Below are 18,757 nucleotides of genomic sequence, written 5' to 3'. Positions count from 1 at the left end.
TTTTTTCCCTGATAAATCAGCAAACAATAAAAAATCACAAAGAATATTTGATTCTTCAGAGGATCAAGCTTGTTCTCATTAGGTTTTCTAAATCTGAAAGTAAGAAGCATAGCAAGCCCTATACTTAAAATTTCTGCAAAGTAATAGCAGAGTGCAGTTTTTCTAAGATTAATTTCCATCTGACTTGGAAAAGACATAATTCTTGTGGATCAACCACATAGACCACAGCTAATAACTGATGAGTGTAGGAATAAATGGACTTGTTTTTTAATGTTGCATTACAGTTGTTTGGTAAATGCCTTACAAAGACCATTTGACTGAAAAGAAACCACCAGTAACAGCATGATGCAACAGTGTTATTCTCATATCCTCCTCCATAGCTAAAAATTGATATGACTCCTGGCAGTACCAGACAAGAATTTATCGAAGATTTTTCTTTTTTTCTGGACCACTAAAATACTGCAAATGGAAACAATGACATATACAAGGAAATCACCTTAAATCTAATCCTACCTCCCCTAAACCAAGTACCGAAACCCTCCTTGATTCCAGAGGCCTGATACCGTCCTTTTTAGAGACAATGTAATATAAGGCACCTTGCGGAATTAAATACTCCCCAATGAATACTTAATGATAAAAACTGCTATTCAATGAAGGAAATGAAAAAAACATACCATAACGAATGAACTTTTAAAAATTATAACTGAACAGGATTAATTTATTTCAATAGTTCTCAATGGACTTTTTTCCCCTCTATGTTATTGCCAGTGCCAGAACCATTATTTAAGAATCGCTACATTGAAAGTACATAATTAAAGCCTCTATTATGCACCAGAAACGGTTTGTGCTTTACTTCCAAGTTATAGGATTATTGCCATTTTTTCTCTTAATTAAGCATTATATGTTAATTCTGCTTTCTTCCCTTAGTGCCATTAGCATATAAATACAGGCACCAACTATATCTGCAATTCTCTATAGAAGATTAAGTTTTTAAATTCCAGTGGACTAATGATTTATTAAAAAATAAACATGCTTCATGAAATTACTCTTGCCCTAACATTTCCATTAATAAATGCACATCTAGAATAGAAATGATTCTAAAACTAATTTGGAAAAGATTGAGAAATGAAATTTTAAATAATTAAATGTGTATATACTATTTTAAATGTTATGCTTTGTTTAAAATGTATGCCTTTGGTTTGGAAGCTATTTTCTTTTCCATTTCAAAACATTCAAGAAAACTACAGTTAAGCATTTCTTGGTTGATATTTCTTCTCTTTTGTAACAAATCAAAATATGAGACAATCTAGTCTCATTAATATTAAGTTTTATACCATATTCCTCTAGTATGGATGACAAAGAGCCCTCCAAAAGGAGAGGGAGGTTATTCTCACCTAGGGAGATCACACCCAAGAGGAAAAAGCTTCCAGAGTGTCAAGAGGTCCACAACCTGGGGACTTTTGATTCAGACTACACCTTTGGAAAAAGAGCCTTAATTTAAAAGAGATTTCAGATTTAGCCAACTTAATCTTCTGTAGTAGGCCAAAAGTCAGGGTCTCTGCTGTTGAATGTTAACAGCTGTTGGAAAATTGGACAGGGTGATGTGATATTTGTTAACCCATGGGGAATTTCTACATCTTCTCTTGCCTAAGAATCATATGGTGAACTATTGGCAGCTGACTGGAACAGAACCTTTTTTTTCCTCACATTACAAACTTGAAAAGTTTGTTACTGTTCTCTGCGACATTCACATTCTTTCCCATGCTAAATTGTCTCACATGGACATGTTGTAGTGAGGTTAACGCAAAATTCATTTGGCCAGATTGCACAACATTTTGGCACAGTTGCAGAAGCTAATCATATCTTTGAAGGAACTAAAGGAGTTTTCTGCATGGCCTTTGCTTAAATGTTCTCTAACAGCTTCTCTTGCAAGCCTCGAACAGGAATGCCCTACAGGCTCTATAGACCATGCAAACAACGATGTATCCCAGTGCCATATAAAGACCAAATCAAAGGGACTCAGTGCTGAAAAAGTGACTTGGAATCAAATTGTTCTAAAGATTTGACCTCTAAGAAGTGAGATTTAGACCACAGCAAAGCTAAGTTAAATTTTAGCTCTAAATGAACTCAAAATTTACCAGTGTTAGCATCTCAGATCAAGAACTTAACTCCAGTAATTAGTATTGATAGTTGTAAAAAAAAAAAAAATGATATTAAAGTGCCGTCTTATCCTATTAGATATTCTATTCTATTCCCATATAATATAATACATAGCCATGTTAACAAGGTTTTGATTAATTGTAATCAGAAAAGGGAATTAATACCCTCCACCCTCCCCGCCCATCATTTTTCACTGAAGACATTAACTGAAAATACTACCAGGGAGAGAGGCATTGTTTATAACATGGTATTGTAAGTATATGCATTTTGTATGTCATAGATCTGTGTAGATGTAAATTGTAGCAGGCAATACCTTACACTTAATAACAGTGGTCTGGAGCAGAAAACATCTGGCTGCAGCTAATGAGCTGACATTTTTCAACCCCTTTCAATGTTAATAGCACTGAGCAAAGGTTATGGTGGAAGGCTCTCTGCTTTACTTCATAATGCATTACAGGGAATTCTCTTTTATGCTGCAGTGCCATTGATGTTCCAGCCTACATTGTAGTTATTTATATTCTCACATACAGTTCTCTTGTGCAGCATTATTAATGGCTTATTATCATAACATTTAATTTTAATTATTTTAAATACACCACTATTTCTCCAAACTTACTGTTTCTCAGAAAGCACAACAAAAATCCAACAACATAAAAATCCAGGAAATTCTCAACAATCAATAATCCTGAAGAGCCACAATGGCATTCATAAATATGCTAATTTATGTCATTATGACTTCTAATATGCACATTCTAAGACTGCTAGCAATGAGAAGCCTGCTGGTAAAACAACAAGAAAAATGCCTTTTGTTTGTCCACCTGTCTCACAAAATTTTTACAGGAGATATAAAATATTGTAGTGTTGTTAGTTAAAAAAAATAAAAATCTTTATCCATTATATACAACAAATGAAAGAAGGACTACAGAAAGTATTAAAATAGAGAAACAATGAATAGTGTAAGGTTTGGTGGCAAAAATAAATAAATAAATAAATAAAAATTACTTTCTGGCAAATCAAAAGAAATTTCACTTGGGGAGTTCCAGAAGAAGCAGAAATTCCTATTGGCTTTCAAAGCTAAATCTCAGGTAAGAAAATGTAATTTTGTTCTGTGCTTTCATTTTATTCTTGTTGGAAAACCAAAATGAAACAAATCTTATGCACTGCAATAACTAGGATTTTGGTATGAAAATCCTGTTGCTAAAAAAATGTTTTCATTAAAAAAGAAACAAACAAACAAAACAAAAAAACTGTCAGGGGAAAAAAAAAAAAAAAGTCTTTAAAAATTTGTTGAAAAGACATTTCCTTGTCATGGAAAGGGTAGTACTTAGTAAAGGATAGACAGACTTCTGCCCATAAAAAGAATGATCTTGATGAAACTGAAACTTCTGACTGTACATGTGGGAGATACTAATCTCAGGCCAAATAACTGCATCTGAATACAAAAGACACTTTTCAAAGATAACTGCTGAACGTAACAAATGAACCTGAGGTACTGCTAGCCAGAGGCAGATGAACAAAGTGTTCTTAAAAATAAATGTTTGTTTTGTGTTTTTGTATTGTCATGTTGTCTGTAGGCCCCCATTTGACTGAATTGGACCACTCAACTGAAATACAACCTCTCAAATGAGACACCAGCTTAAAATAACTTCTTCCAACTTCAGCTGACCCTAACAATTTATCCTTGTTTTTAGATGGATACTCATCAGCAAAGTATCTAACAGCCTTCTCAGTGGAGTAACATAAGAAAGATACTAGCAGGAAAGACGTTTCATGTGTAGTGTCGTTTCATTTAAAAGTATGGTGAGTATGGTGTTCAAAAATATTTGTGTGAAAGCTTGGCCTCAAAGAATGATTTTTCATTTTCTGAGAAATAGGAAGAGCAAAAGTCATCTCATATTGACTTACCTTGGAGAAAATTCTAGGGACACAGTTAAGTTTCCAGCTACTACAGCTACTAACGTTTCCTTCCCCTAATTCCAATGTTGCAGTAGTAAAGTTTTTGTACACACACACACACAAAAAAAAAAAAAAAAAAAAAAAAAAAAGCATGTACATGGAACTCTTTTGAGGGTTATTATGAGATTTTGCTAATTAGACCATCAAGAAGAAAATATACACAACCTCCATTGCATATACAGACTGACCGATCTTCACAGGCCAGAATTTCAATTTGCCATGAAAATTAGCGCATTTCCCAAGGAAAACAAAACAAAACAAAAAAATAGAAAGGAAGGGGAAAAAAAAGAGTCTATTTGCTAACAAAAAAAAAAAAAAAAAAAAAAAGAGGGAGAGAGAGAAAAGAAAGTGAAAAAGAAAAAAGAAGAGTAATGATCCTACCTAAATTCCCTTTCCCAAGCTGTTAACTGTAGCTTACCAGCAAATTAATTTTGGAGAGAACTAATCCTCTGGTTTCTCAGGCAGATTCAGATGGAGTTATATGTCATTGCTCTTGATAGCTGGGTCAAGTAGTTCATACCTCTCCACTCCAGGGTCACTGAGAAACAGTAATTTTGTTTAAAATGTTCAGAAGCAAAAATTAACCTATCCTTGTTCAAGATACCACTTACAGGTAACATTGTGATTCTGCATATACAGTTTTTAATGAATACATGAACTGAAAAGGTAATTAATTTATTACAAAGGTCTATTTTTATAGACTATGGTAATGGCTGAAAGTGTAAAGGTTTTTTTCTAGTTTAAAGACTTTTTTTGAAGATCAAAAGCAGATTGGAAAAATGATTTCTGTAAGAAGTAGTAGTCTTCTGAAGCAATGTCATTTACTTTTAGCCATGATGTGATTTCCTTTGGATATAAATGTGCTGAACCTCAATCAGGATGCAGAGCACCCAGTTAAAGGGGAACTTCAAAAAGCCATGAAAAAGGGAAACCTACGTAAAGGTTCACAGTAATTTCTGCATACAGTTCTGAAAAGGAAAGGGCTTTGTAACATGAGTTCTCAATTTGCAATTTAAGGTGCACTGTTCATCTAAGATGCTTTTCTTCAGACTACTTTTTGCTTTAAGACTCAGACAAAAATTAGCCTTTAGATGTTTTCTCTTTTTAAAATTCTGTTTCTTCTTACATTTCAGAAGCCTGAAAGTCTTTTAAAATAGGGTCTTCTTTATGTAGCTTTTTGGACAAAAATAATAGCATCTAACTGTATCATTTTCCACATTTTTAATATGAAACATTAGAAAAGTAACTCACCTCTGTGGATAAGAATGGTTAATCCTTCAAGAATATGGATAAATAAAACTGAGGAACAGCAACAATGAGTCTGTAAAATTAACCATATCCTATCTTATTTTACACAATTTAAATATTTTAATACATTTCAAATATCTTTCCAATTATGAAAAAATAATGTGTGTGATTTTAATAAAGTACTGGGAAAGCCTCCAGGAGGTACTGAAAGCATAACAGAAGTCACATGCAAATGGAGCCCTATGACTTTGTTATAAGTATATGACATATTTATAATAAACATAAAGATTTTAAAAGAATTTAAAAACCTGTATATAACTGCAATTTTCATCTCAGCAATATTTTAAAAGAAATAAAATAATTCGCCTAACAGAGTAAAATTTGCAATGACAGAAAATAACAAAGGAAAAAGGAGAAGTAAAAAAAAAAAAAAGGGCGGGAAGAAATGCCTAAGAGCAAGTCCCTTTGGCAAAATATTGACACATGTAATCAAGTATCAGTAGAGGATGTTAATATGGTAGCTCATACTCTTGCTGAACACAGAAAGAGTGGGCCTTATAAGATGAATTAATGCAAGACAAGACAGTCACAGACTCCAGGAATGACAAGTTGTCAGATTTCTCTGTTACAGCCAGATCACATGCTTATAAAAGTTATAACTCAATTCAAAGTGCAAGAAACCATAAAGAATCAACAATGTAATTTATATGCTAGCAACAGAAAAGACACCACACAAGATAACACTGATATAGAAAAGATGAGACAATATTGATAGGAGCAGTAGCCCTGTACAGCTGTAACACAGGAAAACAAACTGTAACAGAGAACAGACTGTGGAAAATGTAGCAAGGCATCAAGCCAAAGGAGGAACTAAATGTCCAACATGAGACGGGGATGTAACAGGTGTTACAAAAATCGTATTTTCAAACAGCACTTAGGTCACCGAGAACAATCCATGATGGCATACAATCATTAGATAATGATCTCCTGGGAGATAATGTCATTAGTACGGACCACAGGGACAACTGTAAATAGAAAAAATATTACACTCCAGGCTGTTTCAGTGGAGAAGGGGACTTCTTCATTGGCAGTCTCTTTCTGTCCCCTTTCCTAACACTATAATCACAATTATGATCCTGTGTGCTGCTCAAGAGGTAACATGGGATCATGCAGAATTGCAGTTCTTTCTGGGAAACCACAGAGATTCTTGCAGCAGTTACCATAAACGTCTGATCATTATTCCCCTGAACTCTAATTCATGTGCGTTCCCACAACCCTGGCCCCAACATTTAGGACACACCTAATGAAAAGATTGATCCAATACAGATGTAACCAGTCTGCTGAAGAAGCAGTACTTGAGGAACCACTTAAAAGCTGACTTGTTTTAAGAACAGAGATAAAGCAGGTTTGCCATAATTCTGCTGTGAAGGGATGTTAGTTAGGCACTCCATGGTTGTTTCTTATTTAAGATAAGGGATCTTATCCCTTGTGCAAATCATTTTAAAGCTGTTTGTGCTTCTGGTGGTATCTCAGATTCTGTTCTCCAGACATGTTAGGGATTGAGAGTGCTCCACAATGCTGTAAAGAGACTGGTTAGTATTTATGCAAGTCATCTAATATCAGGGCTCTAACAGAGATAAAAATACAGAAAATGAATCTTCCATAATGATTCAAAATACTTCTGCACACTTTTCTACTCTTCCTAGCATAGGGGTCTAAATTCCAAAAAGCACATTCTGAAACAAGCACAGCTCCTCCTTGATGTTCTCCCCATTCTGCTTGCAGAATGTCCTTCTCTGTGTTTATATTTTTCTTTATACTTTAAAAACCAGTAAGAGTAAATGCGAATATCACACACCACTGCTTTGTTGATTAAATACATAGCAGAGAGCTTTGATAATCTACTTCTGGTTTTGAGTAAAGAGGACAGACCAAAGGCAATTATATCTCTCTTCAATCTATAAAGCAATTCTAGCTATACAGTTAGTGAAATTCATTAGTTATATTTTAAAATGTCCAAAAATGATTCTTGTTTTCCCCAATACATTGTCGTATTTGATACTTTGTTTTGACATTTTGAGTTACACACACACAAAAATGTGATTTTCTAAAAGGCAGGGAAAAGCATGAAGATGAGGAAGCATGGATGCATTTGATCATTTTTAGTTATGCAGCAACTGTTTAAGTATATTTTTATAGAGTAATATGTAGATGAAAATCTAAAATTAATATTTTTAAAGATGAACGTGTTTATACAACTAAAATAATAGCTACCAATATTGAGAGGAAAAAAAATACATTTTAAATACACATAAGCCAAAATTTCACATTTAGAAGTAACTGTTGAAGATTTCAACACAGAAAATAGGAATTATTTCTGTCTGAATATGCACTCTTTACATCTGAAGAAACTAAAAGATAAATCAGTGTGCATCCACCATGGAGTGAGGCTAAAGTTTCCATGAAACAATGAAATGAAACACGAGGTTTTAATTATTAATTGGCTCTATATTTTGGCGTCAAGAAGAGAGAAAGCTGAATAGTCCTACCTCATAATGCACGTAAATTCATGGGGTCAGTCTTGCAATGAGATTGTGAAGTTTAATAGCATTGTTTTGCATTTTAGGACGGACATTTACAGAATGGAATTAATATGATTTTTGCATTGACGTATTTTTAGAAGGTTTGGAAAAAATACAAAGTACCATGATGCAGAAGATACATATTACCATTGTCTTCCTAATAGCTGACTTGCATTATATATTTGAAACAAGTATTAATATATATCAAATCTACTCATAAAAAACTCTCAACCATGTAAAGTTTATAAGTGATTCTTGTGAATTTTAGAAGAGTTTGGTCTGCTGAGCCTCCTTATAAACACAAATTTAGAAATAAGATAAAGTTTAATAATGTAAATGTTCAGGAAGTAAAAATAGAGGCATGAAGAAGAAAAAGAATGGGGAGAAAAGGAATACAGAACCAGTTACAAACTATGCTCAGCATAAATAATTAAAAAGATAAAAGGAGAAAATTGCTACAGATGAATTATATTATTATATATATATATTGGAAATGGAGAGTTTATCCATATCACAAGAACAAGCTCCAGAATAAACCGAGTGCTGTGGACATCAGACTTTATGATGGCAGTCCTAGATTATTATTAGTATCCAACCACTTAATAAACTGATATATGATTAATATTCAAACAAAGATTTAAAGTTTGAGTTCTAATTTTTTTCTGATTTTCTACCACTGATGTTAATCCTTACAAATTGCATGTCAATATTGAATCCAATCAGCATCATACATCTCAAGCCACTGAATGATCTCCCTGTTCTAAAACAGGACAGCCTCCAAAGAGCAGCATTTCCAGTAATTAAGGTTAATGATGACAAGAATCATATTTCTGCTACCGTCTCACCGAAGTATAAACAAAAAAAAAACACAGTTACAAAAACCTATCCTTTTCCTCCACTCTCTCTTTGCCTTCTTCAGCAAGTGCTGCCAAGACTCCATCATCTCTTTATCTTCACTTTTACTTCCCTGTTCATATACCTGTAGATTTCAAACTTCTTTGCTGTTCAGAAACATCAGTAGTGGGGGAGTATTAAGAGAAAACAGTTGAAGAAAATTTAAATCCAAATGAAATCTTGAAGACAATCTTCATGATATGGTACCATACAAAAACTAGTACCTTCCTAAGGCTCTGTTCTGTGACTGCCACCTGTGACCACTGGTAGGAAGTGGAACAGTCTGTACTGTATTCATCTTAGTTTTAAACACCAAGGTGAAATGGGGGCTGCTCATGCTCCTTGCACCTAACCCTGGATAAATATTGGTAACTGAGTTGTCTATTCTCATGCATTAAAACCAAACATTTCTATGTGCTTTCTTTAACCTGGATTTTTTGCTAATGGCCATTTGAATTAGGCTAGCAAACATCAAAGCATACTAATGGCATGATCCCTAGAATAAAATAAAAAATAAATAATTTTATAAAATTTTATAAATAATTTTATAAAAAATAAAACACACCAGTGATGTCCAGCATCCCAATTGAGAGCTAAAGCTACCATTAGCTGCCTGGATTCACAGAAGACTGTGTGACATCAAGATCTATGTAAAAGTGGATTCCACCAACCTTTTTTTTTTTTCCAGAAAAGCTGCCTGCTAGCAGCAGGGTGGAGGGGAGAGAGCACCTCAAAACCCTGAAACTCCTGAGAGAGTTTTTAACACAAATGATGGATTAATAGGTCCCTTTTCATGGGACCTAATACTAATACTGCCTGAATACATCTGCATATGTGAAAAACTTATCTCAGTCTTACACCAAATAAAAGCTAATTCAAACTGTTAAACAAAATGCAGTATAACATTATTTCAATGTATCTGAAATACAGCTTTCCAGTGGGAAAATCTCTTTTTGTTTTTCCTTATGGGCCTATGAAAAGGTGAAAACCTCCTACCTTGTTTCAAACACAGAGGTTTTAAATACAGAGGTTTTTTTTAAACACAGAGGTAAGCCTCAGAACTTATGAGTGCCCACTGACCTAGACAGATCTAAATCTCCAAGCCCCCAAGGAATCTCTGCTAAAGATTATTGCTTTAAAAAGAAATCTGAAACTGAGAGGAACTATTAATGTGCTTTTACTCTGAAAATGAATAAAATCCTGTAACCATATTCACATTTATAACATCCATTTACATATCAACCATGATCTGTGATGACTGCAGCCCTAGTGATAAGAACTGAGCTGACACCTGAATGGCTTAATAAGAAAAAGGCAATTTTCTATTGCCATAGCACACTCCTTTTCCTTTTTTAAAGATGAATTATAAATTTGGAATTACAATAATTTTTTTGAAAAGTGTAGACATTTGATGGAAATGTTAATAAAAAGTGTAATGTTGGGTTTTGGAACTGTAAAAAGAGAAATGAAAATAGAGCATAAAATGGGACTAGCTCTGCTGACAGAAAACAGAGAAGCAGCTGCAACAAATCAGTACTATGTAATGCTATAATCTATATACAGTTTTCTGGGACACTGAGGCAGAGAAAGAGAAGTGCTAATTTATTCTTTTCCTTTTTGTTCAACATATTCATTGCCGTTTGTCAGTATATGGCATGCATTTTCTTCTATTTATTTTTTGCACTCTGTTGCTAGATACAGTATTGATTCAGGACTGCAGTTTACAGCTATCTAGCTTACTTTGCTATTAGGTGAAGAATACTTACATGTAAAATCTGTTCCAAACAATTTCAAGGTAGCAATATGCGTTACTGTAATAATTACTCCAGTGTTCAGTAATACAACAGGTAGCAATTAACCATTTTTTGCACTGCTGGAGTGTTGTACAAAGCATTGAGGATATCACTGTAATTTGGCATGTGCTAGCGTATTACCCAAAACTGTGGTTCTAATGTGCATCTGCTTCCATTGAAAATAAACAAATAGGGAATGGGCACAGAAAGAGAGTATACACTTGACGTGCTAAAATGTCTAAGGAAATTATTGCACATAAAAAAAATCTGGTGAGGCTAAAGCAAAGGACAGTTTTCATTTTGCATTCTTTGCTACCGGATCCAAAACACAGCTGTTGAAAGGAGTAACTCTGAAAGTAAGAATAAAATTCATTGGACCACACCAGATTTGAATTTGGTTTCTGCTGGTATTGAATATGCTGATGACTGATAGCCTGGAAGAGTGTTTATGAAAGTAAAGCACACCCCCCTCCTCAAAGGTCAAGGAAAAGCAACACTATACCTATCCTTTCTCTCTCTCTCTCTCTCTTTTTAACCTTAAAGACCTGCAATTTTTTCACATTTTTACAGATGTACATTTGTAACTTTCCTAACAGCCTCTCAGATAGTGGTTGAAAGACACTTGCATTCCATAGCACTATGCTATGCAGTTTATGCAATGATTCATAGCTAGGAGGAGAATTCCAAATTCACATGGACAGTGGATCTCCACGACTAGCTCAGAAATACAAGACCTTACAACCCTGAAGTTAGTCCTACATCTGCAAGGGTGTCCTTATCTTTATAACCTAAACCTGGAAAGCTGCAAGGACAGACTTGGGAAAGAATAATGAATTATATCAAAAGCATTGAAAAAAAAATATTATCTCCTTTGTACTGTGACCTTCATCAGTCATTCATAACTACTGCAGCTGTTTCCAGCTCTCTGCTTTACAACCACACATCCCGGAAAAACATGTCTTGATTTAACATGAGATCCTGCAGATGAAATCAAAGAGCAGTACTGAAAACATTTACCTAATTTGCAGTATCTTCCACCTCAGAAAAAAAAATCTTTTTTTTCCTGACAATTGGTTTCCTTCACAATACAAAAACAAACAAACAAACCCACTCCTTTTTGAACATCAATTTCTGCTAAATAATGTTCATTCACAATTTAAGCCTTGGGCTCTTTACTGCCTCAGGCAAGCTACAAGATGAGTCTTCTTATCTCCATTTTACTGATCTGTTCCTTGTTAACATTCTAAAACAGAGAAAACATATTTGCCTCCAGCTTTCATTAAGGAGCCATATTCTCAGCTCTCACAATTTTTCTTTGCATGCTTTTTTTTTTTTTTTTTTTTTTCCATTTTGGCTTTTTCTTTCAATGTATCTTCAAATCATTCTATTTCCTCTTCGAACTTACATTTCTATAGTATTTATATCACCATCTTTATCCATATAATCCACTTCTCTGTTTTGTTCTCATTTCCTGTACAGCTTTCTTTCAGTCTCTTTTCTGCTCCTTTTAGCCTTCTGCATCAATCACCTTCTCCCTTCTGTACAGAATTCAGGACCCTGAATTCCTGTCAGGACCCTGCAGACTTAAATGCACAACCTCCACACATCCCCCACCCAGCACTAATCTCTCAGGCTCACCTCTATTTCCCACACATTTGCACACACATGCACACAAGATTATACACAAACACAGGGATTCCTTTGAAGCAGAAAGACACAATAACCATTTATGCCTACGAAACAATTTACTTTCACCACACAGATTCTCCATCCTGTGTGCTTTTCCTTCCCAGAAGTATAAAAAGGGTGCGTAGAGAGAAAAATCAGAGATCATTCATTCTTTCTCTGAAGAGGCAAAATCATTAACTCTGCTTTTCAGTTTCATGTGCTGGTTGGTGTTGGACCAAGGGCATACACGTTAGCCACAATTAGATAATTAGGGAGAAGAGGCACATTGTCAGACTACGTATAATTGTCTATTCATGGGGAACAAGTAAAGTGAAGACGTTTTAGAAAACACTAGGGCTAAGTGAAAGAAACAGCAGCAGCTGCCACTTCAGCAAATGTTTTCATATCTTACTTCCTGAGTTCATGCATGTTTGCACTCCAGCATCCTACTGCCATGGGCCCCATCCACAATTAAGATCAGCACTTCTATATAAAGTGTAGACAGGCTGCCATTCAATGATTGAGACTGTTGCCTAGAAGACCAGTAATTGCAATGATGGAGGTGACTGCCAGTTTTTGTTCTGGAAATGCCAATACTGTTACCATTTTTAGACAGACTTCTATGAAAAGAAGACATCTGTTTGCCCATAAAAGCTTCCTCTCTTTTATAGAATGTATTTGTATAATTAATTTGAGGTAAATAAGTTACTTGGGTTTTTCTCTATGCTGTTTTCCAGGCTTGTAATAAGCTGAGATACCTCCAATCACCTTCGCTGTGTCACTTATTTTGACAAAGTGTAATAGAAGTTATTTTGATGAAAGAGAGTGAACCAAATTAAAACTGGACAATCTAGTCAGCTGTGACAGGTTTCAGCATGCCATGCAGAATAAAAATAATTGGAAGTAGAAACAGACCTATTTTTCCCTTCCAAACTTCAGAGATGTCCAATTGATCTTCTAACTTAAAAAATATATATATAAGAAAAGTAAGCTGTCAATTACTGTGTCATCTGTCTCTGTCAATTGTAAACATACTTGCCATGCATTGCTACAAACAGCTGTGCAAGATCAATCACTTCATCCAGGACTCCTAGGCCAGTTAAGGAATCTCATGGATGGAAGAAGGGTTTTTATTTTTTTCTTACAGTAGAATGTAGTGCAATTATATCAGGTGTTCAAAAACTTGTGTGTATTTTTTAGGAGAGTAAGTGGAAGTAGCATATTTCTATGGCACTTCTCCAGAAAATAAAATAAAATAAAATAAAATAAAATAAAATAAAATAAAATAAAATAAAATAAAATAGTTGTTTCTCTCTTTCTCTTTAGCTATAATCTGTACTTGAGGATAAGTTTTCATCTAATAGGTCCCAAGCACCAGGTCACCTACACTACAGAAAAGTTCTGCAGCATATAAGAGAAAAAAAAAAAAAAATTCAGATTTTACATGAGAATAAAAGAACATGTCTATTTCTACTCTAATTTAAACCACATGCCCTGTCCATGAGATAATTTAAGTGTCTGCTTCATAACCCACTTTTTTAAAGTTGACTTGGGAATTCAGATGCCTGAATTTTAGAACTGAACTGAAAAGGTCTGATTTTTACAAACTGCCTTTTCACTGAACAGAAGTTTTGTAGCAACAGAAACAAAGAAAATTCCCAGGCTTGTATAGATCAACTATTTGATGCAGCTGCTAGAATTTCTGAAGGAGGAATATGTTCAATAGATACTTCTGTTCTACAACTGGAACAGCAGAAGAGCAAACTTCCATCCTGGTAATGTTGAAGAAAAGTAAAGGAGTTGTAGCTAAAAAGGAAGTATCTTCAAATAGCTTGAAAAAACTTTTAGCCAAGACTATTAAATGAAGTAGCTTAAGAGACTGATAAATCATTAATGATACTCTTTAAAAAAATCTTGGAATATTAAAAAGTATGTCGAAGACTCCTGTCAACATCATCCTAATATATTCACCTTACAAAAGAGATTGCTCTAGGGAATTACAGATAGATCATCCTGATGACTATCTACTATAAATTAGCGGAACTGGTATATACTAAAACATTAGAGGCTAAAGTCAGTATGAGTTAATTAACCAGATGACTGGATGGAATGTAGTTAAGGTGTATAAAACAAGAAAAGAGAAGGTAAAGCAAGATCAACTATTGCTTATGTTTTTCAGGTCAAGAACTAGAGGCATCAAATGAAACTAGCAAGAGGGAGATTGACACACACAAAAAAAAGTTATTAACAAAACCTGTAGTTAAGTAAAATAACTTCTCAACACATGATTTTATGGGTGGTAAGCTTAAATGGGTCCCCAAAAAAGTAAACAAATTCAGAGAAGAAAAACCCAAGAAGCTCAGAAGTGGTATCATAAAAGTGGTATTCATAGAACTATTTATGGAAGTGGTATCTTCAGCTCTCTAATCTCCAAATTGTTGAAAATGTAGAGTGTATCCAAAAAAAAAAAAAAAAAGAAAATTGTTATTTGCCTTCTTATACTCATCCCTTAAGCATAAGATATTTGATTTTGTCCCAGACACGGGTTACTGAATTGGAGGGATCTTTGATATGGCCTTTCTTGTCATTCTCTAGCAATCAATCACCTACTGAAATGGTTGTAATACAACAAAAGCCTGAAAAATACAGATTACACATAATACTTCAAAGATGACAGACTACACAGAAGGCAGTGTAACTATTCAGAAGTTTTCATAAAAGAATGTTTAGCACAGGTGAAAAATGAAAAATGCCTTTGTTCATGTGTATAATATAAAGAAGAAAAAAGAGAAAGAACATAATATACATTCTTGGAAAGACAACTATGTTAAAGAATACAGGTTCTACATTCATACTTCCATAAGGCTGTGAAAATATTAGAAAAGGCTTGAAGGAAGATCACCTAACTGTTTGCAGAGCTGGGAAACAGGACTTATGATATGACACTTTCAGAAACTCAACATTATTCAATGTACTGAAGACAATGCTAATAGATGGCAGTGGAGACAAACCTGCATATATAAAGGCATCTGGTTATGAGGAACTTCACATACTTGCTAATGAAGACAAACCAAGCATTTGAAATTAGACAATTAATAAGTGCCAATTTCTTAGCTAAGAGGGAAACTGATACAGATCAAGTTTACAAGGAAATTCACAACCTGCTTATGTATTTTTTGGGGCTTAGAATTCATCTCAAGCACCCCCATCATTCTCCTAGTGTTTGATGCCTCTGGCTCCCTGCATCACCATGGATCTGCAACACACAGCTGCTTGACTGCAATTTGTTTGCTTCAGTTGGACAACAAACCTTGCTGGGAGGTTTTCAGAATTGGCTATCATGTGGAACAGTTAAAGGGGGGACAGAGAGAGACTGGGGGAGAGAGAGAGAGAGCTTTATTCCTATTTCTGGAAATACTCTACTTTCTATCCTTAGAAAGAGTGGGCTGGTTCTGGCCTTGTGGTCTGCAAGCTGATGAGTCCTATGTTCATCCTTTTCACCCATGGACTTTAATAAAAAGAAGGTTGCCAAACATGTGACTTCAATTTGCCAACAACAATATTGCCAAAATATTAACAGCAATTATTGCCTGTTCTCTGCATCACTGTTTAACACTGTCATCTTCTTGGGTGAAGCTTTTATATCTGAATGCTAGATTTTATCTAAGTGGGATAGGATTTATTTTGCCTGATGCACAATAAATTGGTCAAAGCTGGAAGCAGGTTATTGAAAGGGATGAACCAGGGCTGTGAGGTTGTTTCATTGTTGTTGTTGTTTTCTCCAGTTCTTCTGGCCTTTCCAAATGGTTACAGTCTCTATGGCCATATTTCTGTGCAAAAAATAAATTCCAGTCTCCTAAATTGAGGGAATATTCCTTACACATATTCCAAACACCTGCAAGGTAGGGGTATAAGCACCCTCTCCTACAGTCTGATTTCCACAGAAAGAAAACGTGAACATGTAAGTCAAGCAGATCACCAACAGATCTCATTGTGTGGACAATCAGGGGGTTATCCTCAATCTACATATAACCACGATCAGGTTTGATGTCAGGAAGAAATTTCTCAGAAAAAGTGTTTCCAAAGTGGAAAAAAAAAATGGAGGTTTAGAATTTCCTCTGTAGTACAGGCTTTAATTCCTTGCTGAAATCATCTCAGTATATCTCACCTAACTAATTTTCTCCCAAAAGAGATGACACAATGGCACCAAATCTCTGGGGTCTGCTGTCTCTAGTGTCCTGAGGAATTAAGTGTTTTACTCTCAGATTTCTGGGCTTTATATAGGGTTAACCATAATGACTTGTGATACAAAAGAGGCCAGATTAGATAAAATACTCCTTTCTGGCCTTAAACTCTACAAAAGTATTTAAATATTATGTAAAATTAAAGCTTTACAAATAGCAGTCAACACTGGTGTATATCTATAACCTATATTCTGTGACATGGCTACCCAATTTCATCTTAGTTCTGCAATGTTAGCTTTACTGAGTTTGAACTGTAGCAGCTTGCTTTCAATACCATAGCCTTGTTTGAAAGTCTCAACAAGACAAAAGACATGATTTTTCTCTTGTTTAGAGAAAATGTGGAATAGACTATAAATGGAGTGACATGGAAACAACTGAGATTGAATAAAAAATAAAAATTGAGATTGAATAAAAAAAAAATACTTAATTCTTAATTCCTTTAGAGGATTAATCTTAGCAGAGTGTTTAGATTTGGAGGCTTTATAAAACAGTTTCAGGCTATGTGGGTAGCTGTGGCTTTTTGCTTATTTTTTGTTGGATTAGGTGGTTGGTTTTTTTGTTGTTTGTTTGTTTTGGTTGGTTGTGGGTTTTTTTTTACATTTCTTACCGCTCCTACCATGAAAAAATAGAAAGCTAAAAGTAGGTGCTGTCTGCTTTATTCAGAAACATATTCACAGAGATGCAAAGTATTAGCTAGCATTTACAGAGACACATAGTGGAGCCTTTGGAGCTCAATGCTTCTTAAATGCATGTCACATGAATATTCAGATGTGTAAATTTAGGGTCTTTGTTACTTTTAGTAGATTGATCTATTATTTGAGATCAAGGCAAAGATCACAAGAAAGTCCTATCAAAATATCAGACCTTTTATATTATTCTTGTACAGAATATACTGAAGGTACTCATGTCTGTTTTCTATTCCTTTTGGCAGTTTGCTTTCTCTCTATAGGAAAAGTAAAATTTAAATTTCTCTTAGTTTTGTCATTCCATACACTTTGATAAAGTGTTTCATCAGCCAGGCTTTACAAATAACCCTTTGCAGTTCGAAAGAGGTTTTTGATATTGTAATATCAAAAGACCAAACCCACCCAGCAGTAAAATGCAGCTAAAAGATTTGAGAAGTCAAACAGATTCAGTGCAACTCACATGTTTCATAATTACCTAGCCAACTGTGTAATATATTCAGGCCAGTGAGAAAATGGGAAGGATTTCTACCTATTTCATAGAATAATAGAGTGATTTGGGTTGGAAGGGATCTTAAAGATCATTTAGTTTCAAACCCCTGCCATGGGCAGCGACACCTTCCACTAAACAGGTTGCTCAAAGCCCCATCCAGATCCATCCAGCCGTAGAATATACTTCTCTTCCAAAAAGACCTAGGACCCTTTACTATCCCTTACCCCTCCTTTCTCACTCCTCTTGTCTTTTTCTTTCCCTCATAATAGAATACACACAACAGTCCTTTATGCTGAGGATTTTTACCTGTCTGGGTGAGAATATACTTTTCTCAGTTTTTCTACAGTCATTCTTTCCAGGCGGAAAAATTCTTTTGGAAAAGCCAGTGGGCAAGCTGCTCACAGTCAGCCATTCAAAATTTTCAGTGGGCAGGAGACCCAGCTGTTTAGCCTCTGTACCATCCTATTCCACAAAAGGAGATATAAGACTTCCCTCACCATCACCTCCGGAAAAAGAAAAGCTCAGTACATTTTTTGCCATTCTTTAGCACTCTGTTCTTCTGTAACTGAAAGGGATTATAAACCCCTGCAGCACTCCCTTTTTACTCAGCTATATCACTTGGCACAATGAAATACATCAGTCCTCCACACAAGCTCTGCCTTATCTATGCTTAAACTAGCACAGCTACGATGCTACTGTTAGAAATATAAAATGCAATGTAAAACAGCCAGGTTTCTCCAGAGTAGCATTTGGGTGTTGAAGACATAGCAGAAAACAGGACTGCAATGGCGTGAATTTTCCAAGTTTAAGAGAAGAGTACCTCTTTCAATGATTACCTGGCTTGGCTAAAGAAATGATCTGTAGGTCCCAGTGGTAGTGATAATGTTTATCTTCTGTTTCCCAAATTACTCAAGGCACTAATTAAGCTCAACACCTAAACATATAATATGCAAGTAAACTTTAGTTTTAGATACACAGAGTTCCCCAAACCCTAGTTCCAAGATGAGTATTCTATATATGCCTTGTGTTTCAGAGT

General features: G+C 34.9%; 1 long non-coding RNA gene across 1 annotated transcript in view; it reads right to left on the bottom strand.

Annotated features, from left to right (window-relative positions):
• LOC311436264 overlaps window positions 1-18,757 on the bottom strand; it is a 334,039-nt gene that overhangs the window by 60,925 nt on the left and 254,357 nt on the right. Inside the window, exons 9-10 of the long non-coding RNA XR_014692707.1 lie at window positions 5,368-5,437; window positions 4,535-4,654 (exon numbers count right to left, since the gene is read on the bottom strand). This is a non-coding gene — a long non-coding RNA (uncharacterized lncRNA). The remainder of the gene's footprint in view (window positions 1-4,534; window positions 4,655-5,367; window positions 5,438-18,757) is intronic.

Source organism: Aythya ferina (assembly GCF_964211825.1).
Source record: "Aythya ferina genome assembly, chromosome: 4".
Classification (NCBI taxonomy): domain Eukaryota; kingdom Metazoa; phylum Chordata; class Aves; order Anseriformes; family Anatidae; genus Aythya; species Aythya ferina.
Note: the sequence above shows the minus strand (reverse complement) of the source record. Positions and strands in the feature narration are given on the sequence as shown.